Source organism: Triticum aestivum, chromosome 5B (genome assembly GCF_018294505.1).
Source record: "Triticum aestivum cultivar Chinese Spring chromosome 5B, IWGSC CS RefSeq v2.1, whole genome shotgun sequence".
Classification (NCBI taxonomy): domain Eukaryota; kingdom Viridiplantae; phylum Streptophyta; class Magnoliopsida; order Poales; family Poaceae; genus Triticum; species Triticum aestivum.
Window position 1 is genome coordinate 682,836,910 of NC_057807.1, and position 21,652 is coordinate 682,858,561.

General features: G+C 43.1%; 1 pseudogene; it reads right to left on the reverse strand.

Moving 5' to 3' along the window:
* Positions 1 to 257: 257 nt before the first annotated feature.
* Positions 258 to 2,947, reverse strand: LOC123114195 (transcription factor bHLH18-like; annotated as a pseudogene).
* Between the last annotated feature and the right edge of the window lie 18,705 nt (positions 2,948 to 21,652).

Genomic DNA, 21,652 nt, shown 5'->3' on the forward strand with positions numbered 1-21,652 from the left:
ACCCCGCGCGCTGGCATGATCTAAAAGCACACGCGGTCATGAAATGGGTGGGCGCGTTGGGCGCGCTGCCGACCCAAATCTAAAAGAGGGCGGACGCCGGGCGGGCGGCCGACCCAAACAGACAAAATGCGGACAAAAGCGCCGTCCGTTTGGTTCGGCCCGTTGGAGTTGCTCTTACAAAGGTTTATTCCAAGGAGACCTAATATATGCAGAGTAAACAAATAAGGAAGGTAATACAAACTAAAATATCCCAGTACTTTTCACTCAAATTTTTTATTCCAGTACGCTCTCTGTCTAGCACGATGGAGTATGACACGAGAAAATACCAAACATACTAGGCGCGCTTAGGGGTAATTTTGTTACATAGGACCCTACCACGTAAATGGATTAAATCTAGATGATTGTGGAGGGACTGAGAAGAATCAACGAGCCGGATGTACCACTTTGGACGCCATGACCATGATGCTGTAGTGACATGTAAAGATGCACCAAAAAACCGGTAACATGCTAGATTGAACATGTGCCCGAGATTCTCACGGGTCATTATTAGTGTAACTCACGATGCACTCACACACACTACTTGAACATGCTAATTGGACATAAGCTGCCTGCTTGCCGCTTCTTAAGCCTTTGCGTCTTCATGTTTATTGGTCCTCGCCTAGCTAGAACTATCCTTTGCCGCTATGATGTCGGCGCAAAGCAGAGTCGAGCTTCCATACAATATCGTCCGCTGCGACAGTGAAGCCCTCGTCTACCTGAAAGGGAAAAAAAAATATAGACTGGTTAGTAAAATGGAATGTAAATATTTGTTTGATTTTCATCTGTTAACAATATAAGATGCAATTCGACAATCGTTGCTTAAGTTTAATATGGCTGACGATTATTCCATATATCTAGATTGTGTGACTTAAACTTTGTACCAGTGATCAAATTTATTCATAAGTATTCTCTTACTGGTGTAAAAAATTATCTTACATTTTGAAATGGAGGGAGTATTTTCTAACAAGTTTAAAGTTTGGTCAACAGTATATGTGGGCGTGAATCAAAATTGGTAATGTTGATCAAGTTTATTCATCAACATTTCCTTATGATTGTGATTTGGTAACAATTATTGAATATACATACAACATTTGTGGCAATTGTGAACCGAGAGTAGCTCATATAGTTAGTTCTCTTATGGTGGAACTAACCCGGCCAGCAGGGTTCAAGTTATAGATTTGGCGTTGGTGCTCACATTTTCCTAAATTTATTTATTCGTAGAATGAGTGTATGTGCGTGCATATGAGTCTCTTTGATTACACCGTGTTCCAAAAACATTTGTGGCAATTCGCTACGACTCAAGTAAGGTAGTCCTTTAGTTCATGTATAAATTTGCACAATATTTTGTACGGGCCACAAGTTATCTGCTATCACTAGAGTTATTGTCTTTCTTGATATCACAAAATGTCACCCAAACAAAATAATTGTTTGTACGGCAACAAGTACTAACTCTGTACCAAAATGAAGTCGTTTTTATAGTTTGATTTGAACTGCAAAAACGTCTTTTATTTTGATACTGAGGAGTACTAATCTAGAAATAAGAAAATGTGTAGATTGAAGTGATGAACTTGCCTTCGCCATGAGGTTTATGATCAGAGTGGAAGCCGGGAAAGACACGACATTGGTGTGTGTGATGCTAAGGTGGAGCCCCTCGACCTCGGCGAGCAACGTGACAAGGACCCCTTTGCCGTCCTGGCAGTGGATCCTCATCATCACATTGCTCTCCGAGATCCTCGCCTCGATCTCCGGCAATGGAATCATTGTCGTGGTCAGACCTCCTCCACCTGCTGCTGACGGCGGCGGTGACGGGAAGCCATCATCGCTGTTGGAGATGCACGGCCTCTTCACTAGCACCACGGAGTCGATGCTCCTCACGTCACGGTCCTGGAGTGCCTTGAGCTTCTCCTGCTGCTCCTTGACGTACCTCAGGGCGTCCGACAGGATGGTCGCCTTGTCCATCTGAGCGGAAAATGATTTGGTCAATGCTGAGCTGAACTGCTGAAGTGAGTGATGCTACCACAAATTTATTTGTGTGAGAAATGTACAGACCTTCTTGAGGCCGGGGATGACGGTGGAGAGCTCGATGAAGCGTCGGTTGATCTTCTCCCGGCGCTTCCGCTCCGCCACGACGTGTTCCTGCACGGTCGGCACCGTCCCTGTACTGGCGCCTGAGGATTTCCTCGACGGTGGCGACCTGTGCGCCAGCTCCAGCACGACGTGGCCGGGAGCTGCGGGTGGGCTCGGGGTGGCCTCGATAATGCTGGGCGGCTGCGGTATGGCCGAGGTGAAGTTCCAGGCTCGCGGCCGGGTAGTTGGTGCTGCAGTTGGACGACCAGCCGTCGTTCTCCACGGCCACCGCAGCGCCACTGTCGCCTGAGCTCCAGCTGTCGGTGGCTCCGTGTCGGTGGGCCGCCATGTGCGTGCCGTTCTGCAGCTCCGCCGGGTTGTCGAACTCTAGGAGTGATGACGGGAAAACGTCTCCGGCGGCGGCGGCGGCGTCCTGCTCCTGCTCCAGCGTCTCCATGGCCCACTGGATGAACATGTTCGAGTCGTCCATGCTCGCTCGATCTCCAGCCGGCTACTTCTACCTGATCGAATCACTCCAAAATAAATGGTTTATAGCACAATTTATACATGACGAATAGATAGATGGATCTAACCTATAAATCACACACTTACCTGACGAGAAGACACATCATTGCATATGATTGCACGGTCAAGTACGAAGAACACATCCTTGCAAATGGTCTCCGAATCCCTCTCAAGCTTTTACTTGCTAGCTATTGTACTATGGGAAACAAGAAGCATCTTCTATGTGGAACAACAAGATACCCCTATCACGTGCACCTCACCTCAGCAAGACCTCTTTTCAGTCTATGATTTGTCCTTTGCATGCAGGGTTTAATCCTTGATTATTTTTGGAGGCCCATGCACGTATGCTTTTGTGAGAGATTACATGCCCCATCTATCACACCATGCTAGCTCCACTCTCCCATGCTTTTCAATTGACTTTTAGTTTTAGATATATTATAGCTTTTGAATAAAAGTCAAATTTATTTTTTGTTTGCATTTCTGCTCGACGAGGACTCTGAAACAAGGTCACTTTCGAATACATGTTTGGCTCGTTTTAAAATGTCACCAAGTCAACTATTAAAACTTGGTAAGAACTAAGGATGTTAACAAATTTGTAATCTTAAGTTTCTACCAAGCTTTACAAAGTGCCTTGCACCAACGGAGCCCTACTTGCCCATTGGATGGTATCGTTGCAGGCGCGTGTCATGCAGTGCCACAACTTTGAATTAACACTCAGGAACAAGCCGGCTGCCGACGATGAAGGACTTGCTGCAACCCCGCTATATTTGCCACCATCATCATTGCCACTAGAGTCGCAACGCCACCGGATTTGAAGCGTACGCCCCGACACTAGTAGAAAAGAGGGCTTTGGTCTAGGCCGGGTTAGCCCATTAGTCCCGGTTCAGTCCAGAACCGGGACACATGGGGCATTGGTCCCGGTTCGTGAGCCAAGGGGCTGGCCGGGCCACGTGGGCCATTTGTCCCGGTTCGTCTGGACCTTTTAGTCCCGGTTGGTGCCATGAACCGGGACTAAAGGGTGGGACGCCCATTTTAGTACCGGTTCGTGGCACCAATCGGTACTAAAGGTTAGACCTTTAGTCTCGGTTCGAGCCACCAATCGGTACTAATGGGGTTTGAGGCATTAGTACTGGTTCATGGCACGAACCGGTGCTAAAGGTCCCATTTTCAAACTCTACCCCACCCCCCCCCCCCCCCCCCCCCGCGGATCGCCTTTTTAGTTTTGTAAAAAGCAAAAGAAAATGATAAAAACTTCAAAAATTAAAATCCTTCCAGATGTAGTTATGTTACTACATTTACTAGGTAGGAAAATTTAAAAACTTAAATTTGGACATGTTTTGCAAGAAGTGTAGGGAAAATGTAAAACGGCTATAACTTTTGTATACGATGTCAGACAAAAACGTATAATATATCAAAATGTTCAGCACGAAAATCCGCATCGATTTTGACCGGCTACGGCCTGTTTGCAAATTTTTAGAATCCTCGAGTTCTAAAAGGGAAAAAAGTTATGCTCAAATTTTAGTTTTTTTTTGAATTTTTGTTAAATCTGGTCAAACTATGGTCAAACTACTTATTCAAGAAGTATTAGTGTTACTAAATAATTATTCAAGAATATTAGTGTTACTAAATAATTATTTCAGTTTTTTTTATTTTGGTCAAATCTGGTCAAACTATGGTCAAATATGGTCGAACCATGGTCAAACTAATTATTCAAGAAATATTAGTGTTACTAAATAATTATTTCAGGTTTTTTAAATTTTGGTCAAATCTGGTCAAACTGTGGTCAAACTACTTATTCAAGAAATATTAGTGTTACTAAATTATTGTTTTTTAGAACAATAGTTTCAAACTCAAACAGTGAAATGTGTGACTTCATGCTCAAGCTGAATTCCTGAGGTTAATAGGATTGACATCTTACTATTGTCAGGAAAACAACAAGTGCAGACTTGGAAACGAGGGAGAATAGAATCCGGAAGTTAAGCGTGCTCAGGCTGGAGTAGTGAGAGGATGGACTTCCGTCCGGGAAGTTAGATGATGAGGGATGATTAGAGGTTAATTGAGCAGTGATGAGGGGTGATTAGAGATGAGAGGTTAAAATAATTCAGAAATTTGAAAACAAAAAAATTCCAAAAAAAATTTCAAAAAAAATTTCAATTTTTTTTTCATAAAATTTCATTTAGTACCGGTTGATGTTACCAACCGGGACTAAAGGTGGACCTCCAGGCAGCGGCCACGTAGAGGGCCTTTAGTCCCGGTTCGTGTAAGAACCGGGACTAAAGGAGGAGGCTTTAGTAATGACCCTTTAGTCCCGGTTCCAAAACCGGGACTAAAGGCTCTTATGAACCGGGACTAAAAAACCTTTTCCTACTAGTGCGACATCCACACCATTATCACTTGTCGCCACCTGTTCACTACAACGTCCACATGGAAGCTCGGACGGGATCATCGGTTTTCAAGATGATGCCTCAAAGGAGGAACCTTCACGGGAGCATTGGAATCTCCTGGTTGAGTAAAGAGATAGGCTTTCTCCTGAAGAACCAGATCAAAGAGTGGAAGAGATAAAAAAAATTCCCATGGTGGTGCCGCCAAGGTGGAGAGCGACGCCCTTAGACGCTGCCATCACTATCCGGCGAACGTGAGGCAGGCTTATACCCGAAGCAACTCAAACCAATCACCCTCGCGAAGCCGCCATACCAGCCTGCACCTCTACTGACCCTCATACACACTGACTACCTCGTCCCCACGCAGGACCTCGGCCGATGGAACATGCCTAATCTTTGTCGCGCTAGATAACACCATGTCTAATCATTCATGTAGAGAGGTACTACAAGCACTGATTGCCAGCTAATCCTAAATATCAAAGTAAGTCATCCTACTTAAATGCACATGCAAGTCATCCACATCATTAAGCACGTGCAACCTATCCATTTTCTTAATGTTTCGCTTTTCACCATATGCAAGCCCTCCACATTATCAAGCACATATGCAAGTATTCCACCTTTCACTTTCCACAATACGCAAGCTCTCCATGTCATCGTTTATATTTATTTCATTTTTAGCAAAAAAGATAATTGAAATTGAATGTCACAAGGTAGTATAATATGTATCAATCCTACATTTACCTATAAATTTCTTACCACCATATGGTGAGAATGTGGCGTGGTATTATTGTCATATATTCTTTTTTTTTGATAATTTGAATGCTATAAATTTTCATAAAAACGCATGGGGTATTCGTTATTTTTTTTATAAATGGAGGAAGACCCCCGGCCTCTGCATCTGGACGATGCATGCAGCCACTTTATTAATTATTCACACACGACCTTACAAAGTCATACAAAAGTAAGACTAAAGCCACCGTCTAGGCAATATCTGTCGCTACTCTTATCCAGTTGATGAAGGGATGCTGTCTAAGACCTGAGGTCCCAACCAGGACGCTTGCCGGGTATAGGGCACCCACCAGTCCGGCGCACTTCTCAACCAGGACGCCTGCCGGGTATGAGGCCGCCGCAGCCACCTGCCACCAATCCATCTTTAGTGTTGTACTGCTGCATGTACCTTGCCCGGTCTAGCTGCCGTCGACGTCACCACGACGCCAGACAACGCCACCATCCTGCGCTCGTCCATCATTCCACGCCCACCGGCGAGACCCCGCTGCACCATGCCGCTTAGACCCGCCGTTGTCGACATGTCAGATACCACGCCGCTCCTCCTCTTGTCCCCTCCAGCCAACACTTGCTCCAAAACGATGCCCCTAGAAGGGAGAACGACATCGAAATGTCGTCATCGTCCGATCCGGTAGACCCAGACCTAGGGTTTCCCCCGGAACCTTCCGGTCAGGTTGGTGTGAGCTGCAACGACGATGCCTCGAGAAGGGAACGACGTTCGAGACGCCGCCATCGTCCGCCATGACCGCAGTCAGACGCGATTTTTACCGGAGGCCACGTCGTCCGATCTCGTGGTTGGCTGGAACCGAGCGAAGTCTCTCCACGAAGACGAACGCCGCCGTTGGTAAACCGGCGGAAATCCGACATCTCCTCACCAATCCCTCCACGCGCCGCCGGTTGGTGGATCCGCGGCGGGGTATTCGTTATTAGAAGAAAAAAAACCATTGATTGAGTAAAGGCCTAGACGTGGCTCACTCCCAACCATGTATTGGTTGGTTTATTATGGTGACACGAAACAAACTGCTCTGTCCTTTTAATTACGAGCATGTCATTTCAGACTGTAGTAAACTGCAACGTTTGTAATGTAAAAGGGAAAACTTTGTTTTTGCCACTCTAGTTTTTGCCAACTTTGCTTATGCCACTCTAGAATTTGACATTTCACTTTTGCCACTCTTAGCTTTTGACAATACATCACTTTTGCCATTCCCTGGCAAAAGCAAAAAATTTAGAGTGGCAATTGTGATACATGTCAAAAGCTAAGAGTGTCAAAAGTGACATGAAAATTGTCGTTTTTGCCACGAAATGGCATTTGTGATGTATTGTCAAAAGCTAAGAGTGGCAAAAGTGAGATATCAAATTCTAGAGTGGCATAAGCAAAGTTGGCAAAAACTAGATTGGCAAAAACAAAGTTTTCCCAATGTAAAAACGTGTCAAGATTAGGCATGTTAGACCAGGCAGACCTTACTACTAATGTTTGCCAGCAGAATCTTTCTTGTAATCTTGTAAACACTTGGACACATGTGTTTGTACCAATGTTTTATGTGTGACAGCAGATAGTACATTGCCAAGGACATTGTCTTAATCATGTGCCGCTGGACCCTCTTGCAATTATAGTGTCGTAGCCACACACGTACTGCTGGCTAGGTCCTATGGGGCATATATTTGCGCTAGGCAATGAAATGCCCGCGACGGTTCCTGTTGTTGCATGCATTGCGATATGTCTTTGAGCGACGGTTGTACCCAACCCTGTCAGTGTCTGTATTTCCTCTTTGTTGCTTGTTTCAAAATGAAACATGTTAGCGTGCGTTCATACTAGCTTCTCTATCATCGAGCATTAATAATTAATAAAGAGGAATTAGTACATCCATTTACACATACAAGACATATTTCTAAGAGGGCAAGTTGTGAATGTGCTACACGGCAGGAACACTCTTTATCTAGGCGACGGTTTTACCCAACCATGTCTGTGCCTCGCCAATTCCTGTTTGTGTTTCCTCTTTGTTACTTCTTTCAAATGGAAAACACAAAAACGCTCCTGGTGCTCCATCCCCTATGAGAATATTAAATTCAAAAAATATCAGGAAAATTCAGAAAAAACTGGAATTTAGGGATATCAAACCTGGGTGCCTAATCACACACAGGTAGATTAGGCACCCAGATTTCCAATCCCAAAATTCCAAATCTTTTTGAACATATACATGATACTAGCATATGATACTTCTCATTATGATTAACCTATGAAAGTAGTAAGAGCATCTACATCCGGACCTTTCAAACACGTCTCATTCGCCCGGACGGGCCACCTAGTCACTGATCGGTCACGTTTTTTTGACATAGACAGACGCCTCAAACGGGCCTCAAACGCCCGGGCTGACCGGGACCCCCCATATCCAGCCCAAATATGGAGGGGATATGGGGGCGCCAGACACGCCCGCCACGTCGGTCTGACAACAGGGTCCCACGCGGAAACGCCCGGAAACCCGGCTGTCCGACGGACGCCGCGTCCGTCGCCGCGGTGTGAACGTCGCGTGGTGCTGCTCCGGCTCGCCCCCAAGACCAAATCAGGCTATTTTAGCCGCGCGGCGTCCCACAACCCTAACCCACCCCCCTCTCCGCGCCACCAGTTCAAGCCCATCCACCTTCCTCCTCTCCCGCTCCGGCGCTCTGCCCACGGTCAGACGCTCCGCGCACGCTCCGGCACTCCGCCATGGTCCGGAGCAAGATCACCTACTATGGCATGTTGATGCTGGAGCGCCGCTACGAGATCCAGCAGGAGATTCGGGCGAGGCAAGCCGCGCGCGCCACCCGCATCGCTGCCGGGCTAACTCCGGACTCGTCGGAGCTGGACGAGGAGGAGGAGGAGATGGCTCCGATGGAGGTGGAGGAGCCGGAGGAGCCGGACCAGCAGGTGTCGGACTTGAACATGGAGCAGGCGGAGGCAGAGTTCGCCGTCACCCAGTCCGACGAGATGGCGGAGCAGCAGGCCATCCTGGAGTTCATCTAGGATGAGGCCTATGTGGAGGCCAACCGGGTGTTCCTCCGACAGGAGCAGGCGGAGTCCGACGCGCTCTTCGCTGAGCTCGACACGGAGATAGAGGCGGTGGAGGCAGGAAGGGAGCAGCCGGAGCTGCAGCTGCCGCCCATGCTGTCGGAGCCGGGCACGGAGATTGTCGTGATCTCCGACGAGGAGTAGCTAGGGTCGACGTTGTACGTATGTTCTACTCCTTTTGCATGTCTTTGTATGGATATAAAAATCTAGTATGAGATGTCCGGATGCAAGAAATGAAATCTGAGGCGTGCCCGGTCACTGCCCGCGGACTCGCCTTGGCGCGGGCGCGGGCCATTGAGGGCGGGCCATATTTGTCATATGTGGGTGTAACATAGACTACTCCTCAACATATGCATGGCACTACTCTAAGTTATTCACTAGCCACGTACGGTGCTCGACTGTGTGTGCCACTTGTTGTAGCTAAAGCTGCAGGCCCACCAGAATTAACCTGCTAGCTAGGCCCTGGCCGAGTCAGCTCATTCGTGCATTGCATGGTCCACTAAGGCTGGTCATAGTGGGGAGTAACTTAGAGTAGTAACATGCATACGTTACTACTCTATGTTACTACCCTTATATTGGGAAGTGTCATATGTGTAGTAACATACACATGTTCATTTACTGTCTTGTAGACTCATTTTGCATTGGAAAGCGCTATGTGATGAAAACATATTAGGTTACTCTATTTGCCTCTCTCCTCATTAACTACTTGCCACATCAATATTTTTGCTTATGTGACATCTACGTTACTATCTATGTTACTCCCACTATGACCAGCCTAGTTAGTGGCCATCGGCGACTAGTCAGCAGCCTGCGTGCGGCGTACCATGTTGTGGCAGGAGGAACACGTTACACATGCATACGTACGACGTGCCGCAGCACTGTAATTAACCAACACACGACACACGGGAATTAATTTCTGGTTTGTGCAGTATCCCGGTAATAAAAAGGCGTTGCAGTGCCTGGCCCAGGCTGGGGACGGTAATAACTGCGGCCTGGTTAAATCGGAGTACTACTCCAGATCTCACTGTTTTGCTTGCATATGTTCAGTTCACCCAGGTAGCACAGATCTCACTGTTTTGCTTGCATATGTTCAGTTCACCCAGGTAGCACATGAGTTGTCTATGGACGAATTATTGCCGACAACTAGACTGGAGTACCCGGTCGATCATTGGTGTCATGCCAACTCCGACAAGCTCCTCGTCTGCAGACGAGCAGTACATAGGTTGCATGATAATATCTTACCAGCCCTCTACGTAACGGATCGACGGAGACCATATGCCATAAATGTCAAGCATGCTATTCCGACAGGACACTCAGAGACGGCGGACACGGAGCATGTGCGTGCTTGGTAAATTATTGTCGAGTTGTGCCCGGTCTTGGCTAAATGCCACTTGGGACCTAAGGGCATCTCTAATCTAACGCTCAAAAACATATAACTCCTCAAATAAGATTTCCTTCTGAGGAGTTAAGCCCGAACTAACTAAACCCCAAATGTTTACCTCCTAATTTTTTTAAGGAGTTATAAGCCTCAAATTTTCCTCCTCCCACTCAAATTTGAGCAGTCACCCGGTTTCACCAAAAGATTCATTCTGTCGCACTCGTCCTCCGGCACCCACACACCACCAACCCGGTGACCCATCTGACACCCCCGCCAACCGCCATGACCACGGCCTTGCACCCCCGCTGTACTCCACAACGAGATTCCAGTGAGACTCCAACGAGAATTCGATGAAATTGTACTTTGATTACTTGTCTTTCCGAGTTAATTGCATGGAAGTACCACACTTCGACACGTCGTAACAGATTGATACCACTAGTCTTTTTTTTTTTGCAAGTCAGTACCATCTCTGAGGCTAATCGTTACAAAACGGTCTAAGCCACTTATAAACGCGTATTGACCGCTGGGACCTGACTGCCAGGGGCTGACATGGCATGCTCTTTTACAAAAAAAACCCTTACATTTTATCTAATCACAAATATATCCTCTGTTTGTTAAAAAACGGTCTTGCCACAAAAAAACTATTTTTTCGGAAACGGCAGGCGCGCGAGCCGCTGCGATTCGAGCCGGCACCGTTCCGTTAGACCCGGAAGTTCGCTGCCACTGCACTAATCTTCCAATTCTGCAATGTAGCACGCGTAAATATTTTTGTACTTTGCACAATTCGTTTTTTTTTACAAAGTAGAAAATCGCGCGCCCGTCCACCGGAAATCGATACTGCGCCTCGTCTTTTGCAGCGCTTGCTTGCTGGCATCCTATGCGTCAACTAGTAGTGTATACGTCTTTAAACTCCGAGCCGTTCTGGTTTTTATACGATACTAAAAAGATAGTATATGACATTAAAAAAATGTTCCTCGCGTCGTATAATTGAAAATATTTTCATTGCATAATAAATTAAAAAGTTCATCGTATATATATTGAACATTTATAATAAACAATGTCGGAAGAATACCCAAGCTCTGAAGAATAAACCTGCTGTCTCTGCTTTGTTTTTGAACATTCAAAAAAATTAAAATTAATCTGAAAGGTAAATAAAGTGTTTGTGCATTTCAAGAAAAAATGTTCATAACATTTTTGAGAAATGTTGAACGTGTATTTATAAATTGTATAAATGTATTTTCTAAAATGTTTGTCATGCCTTATAAAATTTATTACGACTACACAATAATCTTTAGTACATGTCATCCATTTTTTGAGTAATTGTGCATTAAGAAAATACAACAAATATATGCAGTAATTGTGAGTTCGGCATATAGTTTGTTTAATTGTGTATCTGAAAAATATAATGATGATGCATAATAATTGTGCATGCGTGTGGTCCTGAGAGAAGTCAATAAAATTTTCTTACATTTGTTTTTTAATCCACATAAATTTTAGAAAAAAGTTCACGCTTGGCACTAAATAATACTAACCCACATAAAATCTTGCCGTGCGTGGGTCTGATGCTTGTGACTAAATAGTACTAACGTATAATTGCAAAAAAACTGATAAGAATTATCCCTTTTTAGGGCTATATGTGCTGGCCTCAGTCCCCGTAGAAAAAAATGTGTTGGCCTCACTAGGGGGCGATTGGGCCGTCCTGCAGCCCACGCGACGTTGGCTCGTCTAGCTCGAGCGGATCTGGGACTCAGGGACAAGGCACACACCCGCAGGGTTTGAATCCAGCTGTGGTTTCCCGTTCGACCACCGGCGACCACGCCGCTGCGCCACCCTCAGCCCTCGTCTATTAACACCAGATCTGGGCAATGCCACCATCACCACCCGGTGCGTCCCACCAGCGTCGCCGACCACCACCGCCCTAGCAAGCCAGCGAAGAGGAGAGGAAATGAAGGAGAAGGGAGAGGGGCACCGGTGTTGGCGAGCCAGTGGCTGCTCCGGTGAGCCAACTACTGGGCTCCGGTGAGCCAGCGACGGGGCTCTGGCGAGGGGAGGCCGGCAAGGTCGAGGCGGCGGGGCACAAGGGAGGCGGCGGGGGCTTTGAGTGATTAAATTTACAACAAAGGTGTTTTCTGCGAAAAAATATGCCAAGTCGGCTCCTGACACACGGGCTTAGACCTTTTTGCAACAATTAGATTCAGAGATGGTACTGACTTGCAAAAAAATGACTAGTGGTACCAATTCGTTATGACGTGCCGAAGTGTGGTATTTCTATGCAATTAACTCTGTCTTTCCAGACATTCCTGGCCACGACCGCGCTCCTCGTCATCCTCGGCCAGACAGCCACGGCCACGTTCCTTCTTGGGGTTTTGATTTTTTTTGCCACCATTTACTTTACACTTTGATAATTTGCCGCTCTTTACATCGTAATAGATTTGTAGCCACTCTTTATTTTGTATTTTGATCTTTTGCCCTCTGTCGGATGGGTCCCATGTAAAATAACTAGAATACCCCTGCCCTATAGATTGACCATGTGCACCCTCTCGCCGGCAACAACGCCAGGAGACAGCGGTCCGCGGCGGCCCCGGCGCCCGCCATCCCCGGTCAAGCCCCGTTCTGCCCCTCCCTCCGTTGATCTGCACCATGGTTGCCGGTTCACAACCGTGAGTCATGACCACATAGGTGTTGGGCGGTCACCAGAACACGCACCGGCAGGGGCGCACACTATCGTGGTGCTCCGGCGACTGAAACACGCCCATCAACCACGCTGATACGTCTCCAACATATCTATAATTTTTGATTGTTTCATGCTGTTATATTGTCATTCTTGGATGTTTTACAATCATTTTATAGTCATTTTATATCATTTTTTGGTACTAACATATTGACATAGTGCCCAGAGTCAGTTGTTGTTTTCTGCATGTTTTTAGATCGCAGGAAATCAATACCAAATGGAGTCCAAACGCAGCGAAACTTTTTGTGAATTTTGTTGGGGCCAGAAGACATCCAGTGGGCCAGGAACGCACCTGAGAGGAGCTCTGAGGGGAGCACAACCCACCAGGGCGCGCCTGCGGGCCCAGGTGCGCCCCGTTCAATTGTGCCCTCCTCATTGGCCTCCCGCACCGCCTCTTTGCTCCATAAATACCCCAATATTCCAGAAACCCTAGGGGAGTCGACGAAAATCAATTGCGGCCGCCGCAGAGTCCAGTAACACTAGATCCAATCTCGACACCAACTCGGAGGGGTGCATCATGTCCATTGGTGCCTCTCCGATGATGCGTGAGTAGTTCTTTGTAGACCTACGCGTCCGTAGGTAGTAGCTAGAAGGCTTCCTTTCTCTCTCTTGGTTATCAATACAATGGTCTCTTGGAGATCCATATGTTGTAAGCCTTTTTGCGGTGTGTCTGTTAGGATCCGATGAACTGTGAGTTTATGATCAGATCTACTCCCTCCATTCCCTTATACAAGGCCACAAACTCATATTACAGGTACCAAGATAAAACTTAATGACTCCTTTGCAAGTCAACTTTTCTTTTCGTTAACTGGGATCATTAATACACCACAAGTATGCAACGAATGAATGGGAAGGAAGTGGCTGAGTGTGATTATGACTACATGCATGTAAGTATTAAAAAGTTGCTAGTACGAGGAAACATCATTAATTTTTGCCTCGATTACTGTTGGTGGCCTTGTATTGATGCAAAATGTATTTTTGATAGTGGCCTTGTATAAGGGAATGGAGGGAGTATGTTTTTATCCATGAATGTTATTTGAATCTTCTTAGATCTCTTATATGCATGATTGATTATAGCCTCGTGTTTTTTCTCCGATATTTGGGTTTTGTTTGGCCAACTTGATCTATTTATCTTACAATGGGAAGAGGTGTTTTGTGATGGGTTCGATCTTACGGTGCTTGATCCCAGTGACAGAAAGGGAAATGACACGTATGTATCATTGCTATTAAGGATAACAAGATGGGGTCTATTTCTACATAAATAGATCTTGTCTACATCATCTCATCATTCTTATTGCATTACTCCGTTTTTCCATGAACTTAATACACTAGATGCATGCTGGAAAGCGGTCGATGTGTGCAGTAATAGTAGTAGATGCAGGTAGGAGTCGGTCTACTAATCTTAGATGTGATGCATGTATAATGATCATTGCCTAGATATCATCATGATTATTTGAAGCTCTATCAATTGCCCAACAGTAATTGGTTTTCCCATTGTTCGTTGTTTTTCTCGAGAGAAGCCACTAGTGAAACCTACGACCCCCGGGGCTCTTTTCATCATATTTGCCTTTGTGATCTATTTTCCTTTGCATTTATTTTCAGATCTATTAAACCAAAATACAAAAATACATTGCTGCAATTTATATGTCCCGCGATCTATTTATCCTATCTACCACTTTTATGTCACGTTATTTGCCTATCTTGAGGCGCCGGGCCCGAAAGGGATTGACAACCCCTTTAACACGTCGGGTTACGAGTATTTGTTATTTGTGTGCAGGTGATGTTTACGTGGTGTGTGGAGGTTCTCCTACTAGTTCGATAACCTTGGTCTCGTCACTGAGGGAAATACCTACCGTCGCTATACTGCATCATCCCTTCCTCTTTGGGGAAATACCGACGTAGTTCTAGCAGACATCAAAAGAAATTTCTGGCGCCGTTGTCGGGGAGGATCTTCAACATCAACCAGGTTCCTAATCACAAATCTCATCTCCTCGCAATTTACATTATTTGCCATTTGCCTCTCATTTTCCTCTCCCCCACTTCTCAAAAATTTGCCATTTTATTCGCCCTCTTTTTCGTTTGCCGTTTTTTGTCAGACCTGTTTTTGAGTGCAATCTTGTTGTGAAGTCATCATGACTCAAGAAAACACCAAGTTGTGTGATTTCTCAAATACCAACAACAATGATTTTATTAGCACTCCGATTGCTCCTCCCGCCACTAGTGCGGAGTCTTGTAATATTAATACTGCTTTGCCGAATCTTGTTATGAAAGATCAATTTGCCGGTACTCCTAATGAGGATGTCGCGTCCCATCTTAACACATTCGTGGAATTATGCGATATGCAAAAGAAAAAAGATGTGGACAATGATGTTGTGAAGTTGAAATTATTTCCCTTTTTTTGCGAGATCACGCAAAAATTTGGTTTTCTTCTTTGCCTCGCAATAGTACCGATTCTTGGAACAAGTGCAAGGATGCTTTTATTACGAAGTATTTTCCGCCCGCAAAAATTATTTCCCTTAGAACTCAGATCATGAATTTCAAGCAAATTGAACATGAGCATGTTGCACAATCTTGGGAAAGGATGAAATTGATGCTAAGGAATTGTGCAACTCATGGGTTAAATCTTTGGATGATCATACAAATTTTTTATGCGGGATTGAATTTTGTTTCTCGTAATCTTTTGGATTCCACCGTGGTGTGTACTTTTATGGAAATTCCTTTGGGCGAAGCTACTAAATTGCTAGACAATATTATGGCAAATTACTCACAATGGCATACCGAAAGAGCTCCTACTGGTAAAAAAAGTTAATTCAGTAGAAGAAATAAATTCTTTGAGTGAAAAAGTTGATGCTCTTATGAAGTTGGTTGCTAATAAAAGTGCTCTTATTGATTTTAATGATGTGCCTTTGTCTACTTTGATTGAGCAAACTAGTGATGTCATAGATGTGAATTTTGTCTCACGAAATAATTAGAGGTAATTTTAATCCTAGGCCTTTTCCTAGTAATTCCTCTAATAATTATAGGAATTCATATGGTAATCCTACTTATAATAATTATAGAAACACCTCTGATCTTGAGAACAATATTAAAGAATTTATCAATACTTGAAAAGCTTTCAATACTTCGATACAAGAAAAGTTGAATAAAGTTGATGATTTATCTAGAAGAATTGATAGAATTTCTCATGATGTAGAAACTCTCAAGATGAAAAAATTTGTGCAATCAATTAAAGCTTGTTATGTCTCTATGGATGAAAGTAAGAAAAGAACCGCTATGCTTAGAGCTAAAAGAGAATTTTTAGAAAGAGCGTTTTCTAGTGATTACTTTCATAAAAGTGATGAAGATCTTAAAATGATTAGTGTTTCTTCTATTAATTCTTTGTTTAGTAAAATTAAGATTGATGAAAAGGACTGGAGAAGAGTCAACTTTAGTTAGAAGGTGTCCCTATGATTCGGAGGGTGAAAATCTTGTTGAGAAAATTGATAAAAGTGGGTTTGGAGAGGTCAAGACTTTAACTAGTGATGTGCCCACTATTTTGGATTAAAAATACTTTAATTATGATAGTTGCTCTTTGGTTGATTGTATTTCTTTATTGCAATCCATTATAAATTCACCCCATGCTTATGAACAAAATAAAGGTTTTACTAAACATATCGTTGATGCCATGATGAAAGCTTTTGAAGAAAAATTAGAATTAGAAGTTTCAATTCCTAGAAAATTGCATGATGAGTGGGAACCTACTATCAAAGTCAAGATTAAAAGTTATGAGTGTTTTGCTTTATGTGATTTGGGTGGTAGTGTTTCTACAATTCCGAAATCTTTATGTGATGTGCTTGGTCTTACCAATATTGAAGAATCCTCTTTAAATTTGCACTTGGCAGATTCTACTATTAAAATGCCTATGGGAAGAATTAATGACATTCTTATTCTTTCAAATAGGAATTATGTTTCCATAGATTTTTTTGTTCTTGATATTGATTGCAATCCATCTTGTCCAATTATACTTGGTAGACCGTTTATGTACTATTGGTACCATGATTGATATGAAAGAAGGCAATATAGGTTTCAGTTTCCACTAAGGAAGGGTATGGAACACTTAAAGAATTAGGCCACCGTATGAATCAATCATGGCATCTTATGGATCTAGAACTAAAGATGACAAAACTTAGATCCTACGCTTTATGCCTAGCTAGGGGCGTAAAATGATAGCGCTCGTTGGGAGGCAACCCAACTTGTATCTTTTTGCTTTTTGGTTTTCTTGCTGTTTTCAATAAAATACCCAATTATACCTCTGGTTAGATGTGTTTTTCTGGTTTAAATTAGTGTTTGTGCCAAGCAAGTTCTTTGGGATGATTTGGGTGAAAGTTGATTTGATCTTGCTGAAAAACAGAAACTTATGCACCCACGAAAATATTTTTCATAAATCACAGAAATGTGCTTTTGAGTTGATTCTTTTTGCACAAGATTTATATACAAATGTATCAGGTTTTCCTAATTTCTCAAGATATTTGGAGTTACAGAAGTATTCAAAATATTCATATTGCTGCAGACTGTTCCGTTTTTGACAGATTCTATTTTCTTTGCGTTGTGGTCTTGTTTTGATGATTCTATGGTTTTCTTTGATGAGTTTTTGCCATAGAAAAGTTGGAATATAGTAGATATAATGCAAAAATAAAATATGAATAGGTTTGCAACAGTACTTATAGTAGTGGTTTGCTTTCTTATACTAACGGATCTCATGAAGGTTTTGTTGAGTTTTGTGTGATTGAAGTTTTCAAGTTTTGGGTGATCTTACGATGGATGAAAGAATAAGGATTAGCAAAAGGGTAAACTTGGGGATGCCCGAGGCATCCTGAGATAATATTCAAAGAAGTAGCAAGCAACTAAGCTTGGGGATGCCCCCGAGTGGCATCCCCACTTTCTTCTAACAACCATCGGTGTTTTAGTTGAAGCTATATTTTTATTTGTCACATATTATGAGTTTTGCTTGGAGCGTCTTGTATGATACAAGTCTTTGCTTGTTTTGCTTTGTGTTTTAAGTCTTGAATCCTTGCTGAACACACCTTTTTGAGAAAGCCAAAAATCATGCTATATTTGCTCGTATGCTTCGCTTTAATTTTCAGAGCCATGGATTTGCTCTAGTGCTTCACTATATATATTTTTTGAGCATGGTTTGCTTAGTTATTTTGAAGAAAATTCTCTCATGCTTCACTTAGATTTATTTGGGAGTTAGTAATTTTTTTTAGAAATTCTCTCTTGCTTCACTTAGATTATTTTGAGAGAAAGAAAAAATTATGCTCATGATCCTCACTTATATTTGTTTGAGCTTATCAAAAGCAACATATGAAAATAGTTCCAAAGTGACAGTTATCCAAGGAGGATATAATAAAAACTTTCATGAAGATCATTGGACAAAATAAACTTGATTCTTAGTAATGATTTTGAGATATGACGACATGATATGTGAGTCATGTTGATGAGTAATTGTGCTTTAGTAAGAATATTGATGTTAAGGCCTGTGATTCCCTATGCAAGCACGAAAGTCAATAGTTATGCAATGAAATTTATATCCTACTTGTGGTGCATTCATTCGGTGTTACTTATGCTTAATGCTTGGGTACAAGATTTTTCATTTCTTGGTTGGTCGCTTCTCAATCTTTTTGTTAGCCTTCATTTTGCACTAAGTATGATCACTTCTTGTGCATCGAAAACCCTTTAAACCAGTTTTGCCATATGAGTCCACTATACCTACCTATATGCGGTATTTCCATGCCATTCTAAGCAAATTTGCATGTGCCATATCTAATTTTCAAAATAAATTTCTCTTTTGTGTGCTCTACCGCTCGCGAGGCGGTGAGGGGTGGCCAATATTTTCCATGCTAGATGTGTTATTCTCACGATGAGTGTTTTTCCACTTCTCATTGCATGAGAGTACGACAAAGGTATTAGGGATGCCCAGTCCCAAAATGAAAAATGAATTTACTTTATGTTGTCAAATAATAAATTACTTGGAAAGTGTTGGTATGGAGGGCACCCGTGGATACGGTTAGCCATGGAAAGTGAAAGTAATGGTGGAAAAAGGAATAAACTTTATTTTCTGTTTGGGAACCGCCTATGATGTATCTAGCATGGAAAGTGTTGGGAGATCTAAGTCATTTTCATTGGTGGGAAAAGTATGCCTCCCAAAATATTTTTATCTCTCAATTTAAGTTTTGAGCTCTGGCACCTCTACAAATCCCTACTTCCCTCCGCGAAGGGCCTTTCTTTTACTTATGCAATTTTTATTTTGAATCTGAGTCTCCACCTTCTCTTATAAAGCACCAACTAAGGGGCACTATGATCGTATGTGAGCATTGGGTGTAGCTAATATTCGAGCGTGTTTCATGAATGGATCAATGGTTGAGCATAATGGGCTAGGGATAACATGCTTTAGTGTTGATATTTTGAAAGACATGGTCACTTGTTGGTGTGCTTGAGCATTAATGTCTTCATGTCAAAACGAGACTATTGCTTTGAATCATATAAAAGTCCAAAGGTCCATGCTATAAAGAAAAAAAATGTGATGAACATGTTAGGCAGCATTGCACATCAAAAATTCTGTTTTTATCATTTACCTACTCGAGGACGAGCAGGAATTAAGCTTGGGGATGCTGATACGTCTCCAACATATCTATAATTTTTTTATTATTCCATGTTGTTATATTATCATTCTTGGATGTTTTACAATCATTTTATATCATTTTTTGGTACTAACCTGTTGAAATAGTGCCCAGTGCCAGTTGCTGTTTTCTACATGTTTTTTACATTGCAGGAAATCAATACCAAACGGAGTCCAAGCGCAGTGAAACTTTTTGTGGGTTTTCTTGGGCCAAAAGACATCCAGTGGGCAAGGAATGCACCTGAGGGGAGATCCGAGGGGAGCACACCTCCCGCACCGCCTCTTTGCTCTATAAATATCCCAATATTTCAAAAAACCTAGGGGAGTCGACGAAAATCAATTCCAGCCGCCGTAGAGTCCAGAAACACCAGATCCAATCTAGACACCATCTCGGAGGGGTGCATCATGTCCATTGGTGCCTCTCCGATGATGCGTGAGTAGTTCTTTGTAGACCTACACATCCGTAGTTAGTAGCTAGATGGCTTCCTCTCTCTCTCTCTCTTGATTATCAATACAATGGTCTCTTGGAGATCCATATGATGTAAGCCTTTTTGCGGTGTGTTTGTTGGGATCCGATGAACTTTGAGTTTATGATCAGATCTATGTTTTTATCCATGAAAGTTATTTCAGTCTTCTTTGGTCTCTTATATGCATGATTGATTATAACCTCGTATTTCTTCTCCAATTTTTTGGTTTTGTTTGGCCAACTTGATCTATTTATCTTGCAACGGGAAGAGGTTCTTTTGTGATGGGTTCGATCTTACGGTGCTTGATCCCAGTGACAGAAAGAGAAATGACACGTATGTATCGTTGCTATTGAGGATAACAAGATGGGGTCTATTTCTACATAAATAGATCTTGTCTACATCATGTCATCGTTCTTATTGCATTACTTCTTTTTTCATGAACTTAATACACTACATGCATGCTGGATAGCGGTCGATGTGTGGAGTAATAGTACTAGATGCAGGCAGGAGTTGGTCTACTAATCTTGGACGTGATGCCTATATATGATCATTGCCTGGATATCGTCATGATTATTTGATGTTCTATCAATTTCCCAACAATACTGGTTTTCCCATTGTTTGCTATTTTTCTCGAGAGAAGCCACTAGTGAAACCTATGGCCCCCGGGTCTCTTTTCATGATATTTGCCTTTGTGATCTATTTTCCTTTGCATTTATTTTCAGATCTATTAAACCAAAAATAAAAAAATACCTTGCTGCAATTTATTTGTTCCGCGATCTATTTATCCTATCTACCACTTTTATCTCACGTTATTTGCCTATCTTGAGGTGTCGTACCCGAAAGGGATTGACAACCCCTTTAACATGTCGGGTTGCGAGTATTTGTGATTTGTGTGCAGGTGCTGCTTACGTGGTGTGAGGAGGTTCTCCTACTGGTTCGATAACCTTGGTCTCATCACTGAGGGAAATACCTACCGTCGCTATACTGCATCATCCCTTCCTCTTTGGGGAAATACTGACGTAGTTCTAGCAGACATCACGCACCGATGCGTTTGTAGTGGATTCGGTGGCCATAGTCGTACATACCTTCACAGCCTCATTCCTGACAAGATGATGATGGAAAGAGACGCTGTTCTCGCCGTGCTTGTTGATGTCTACTACGCAACCTTCTTCTTGTAGACTCGTGTTGGGCCTCCAAGCGCAGAGTTTTGTAGGACAGTAGCAAATTTCCCTCAAGTGGATGACTTAAGGTTTATCAATCCGTGGGAGGCGTAGGATGAAGATGGTCTCTCTCAAACAACCCTGCAACCAAATAACAAAGAGTCTCTTGTGTCCCCAACACACCCAATACAATGGTAAATTGTATAGGTGCACTAGTTCGGCAAAGAGATGGTGATACAAGTATAATATGGATAGTAGATATTGGTTTTTGTAATCCGAAATTATAAAAACAGCAAGGTAGCAAGTAACAAAAGTGAGCAAAAATGGTATTGCGATGCTTGAAAACAAGGCCTAGGCCGGTTCCATACTTTCACTGGTGCAAAGTCTTTCAACAATGATAACATAATTAAA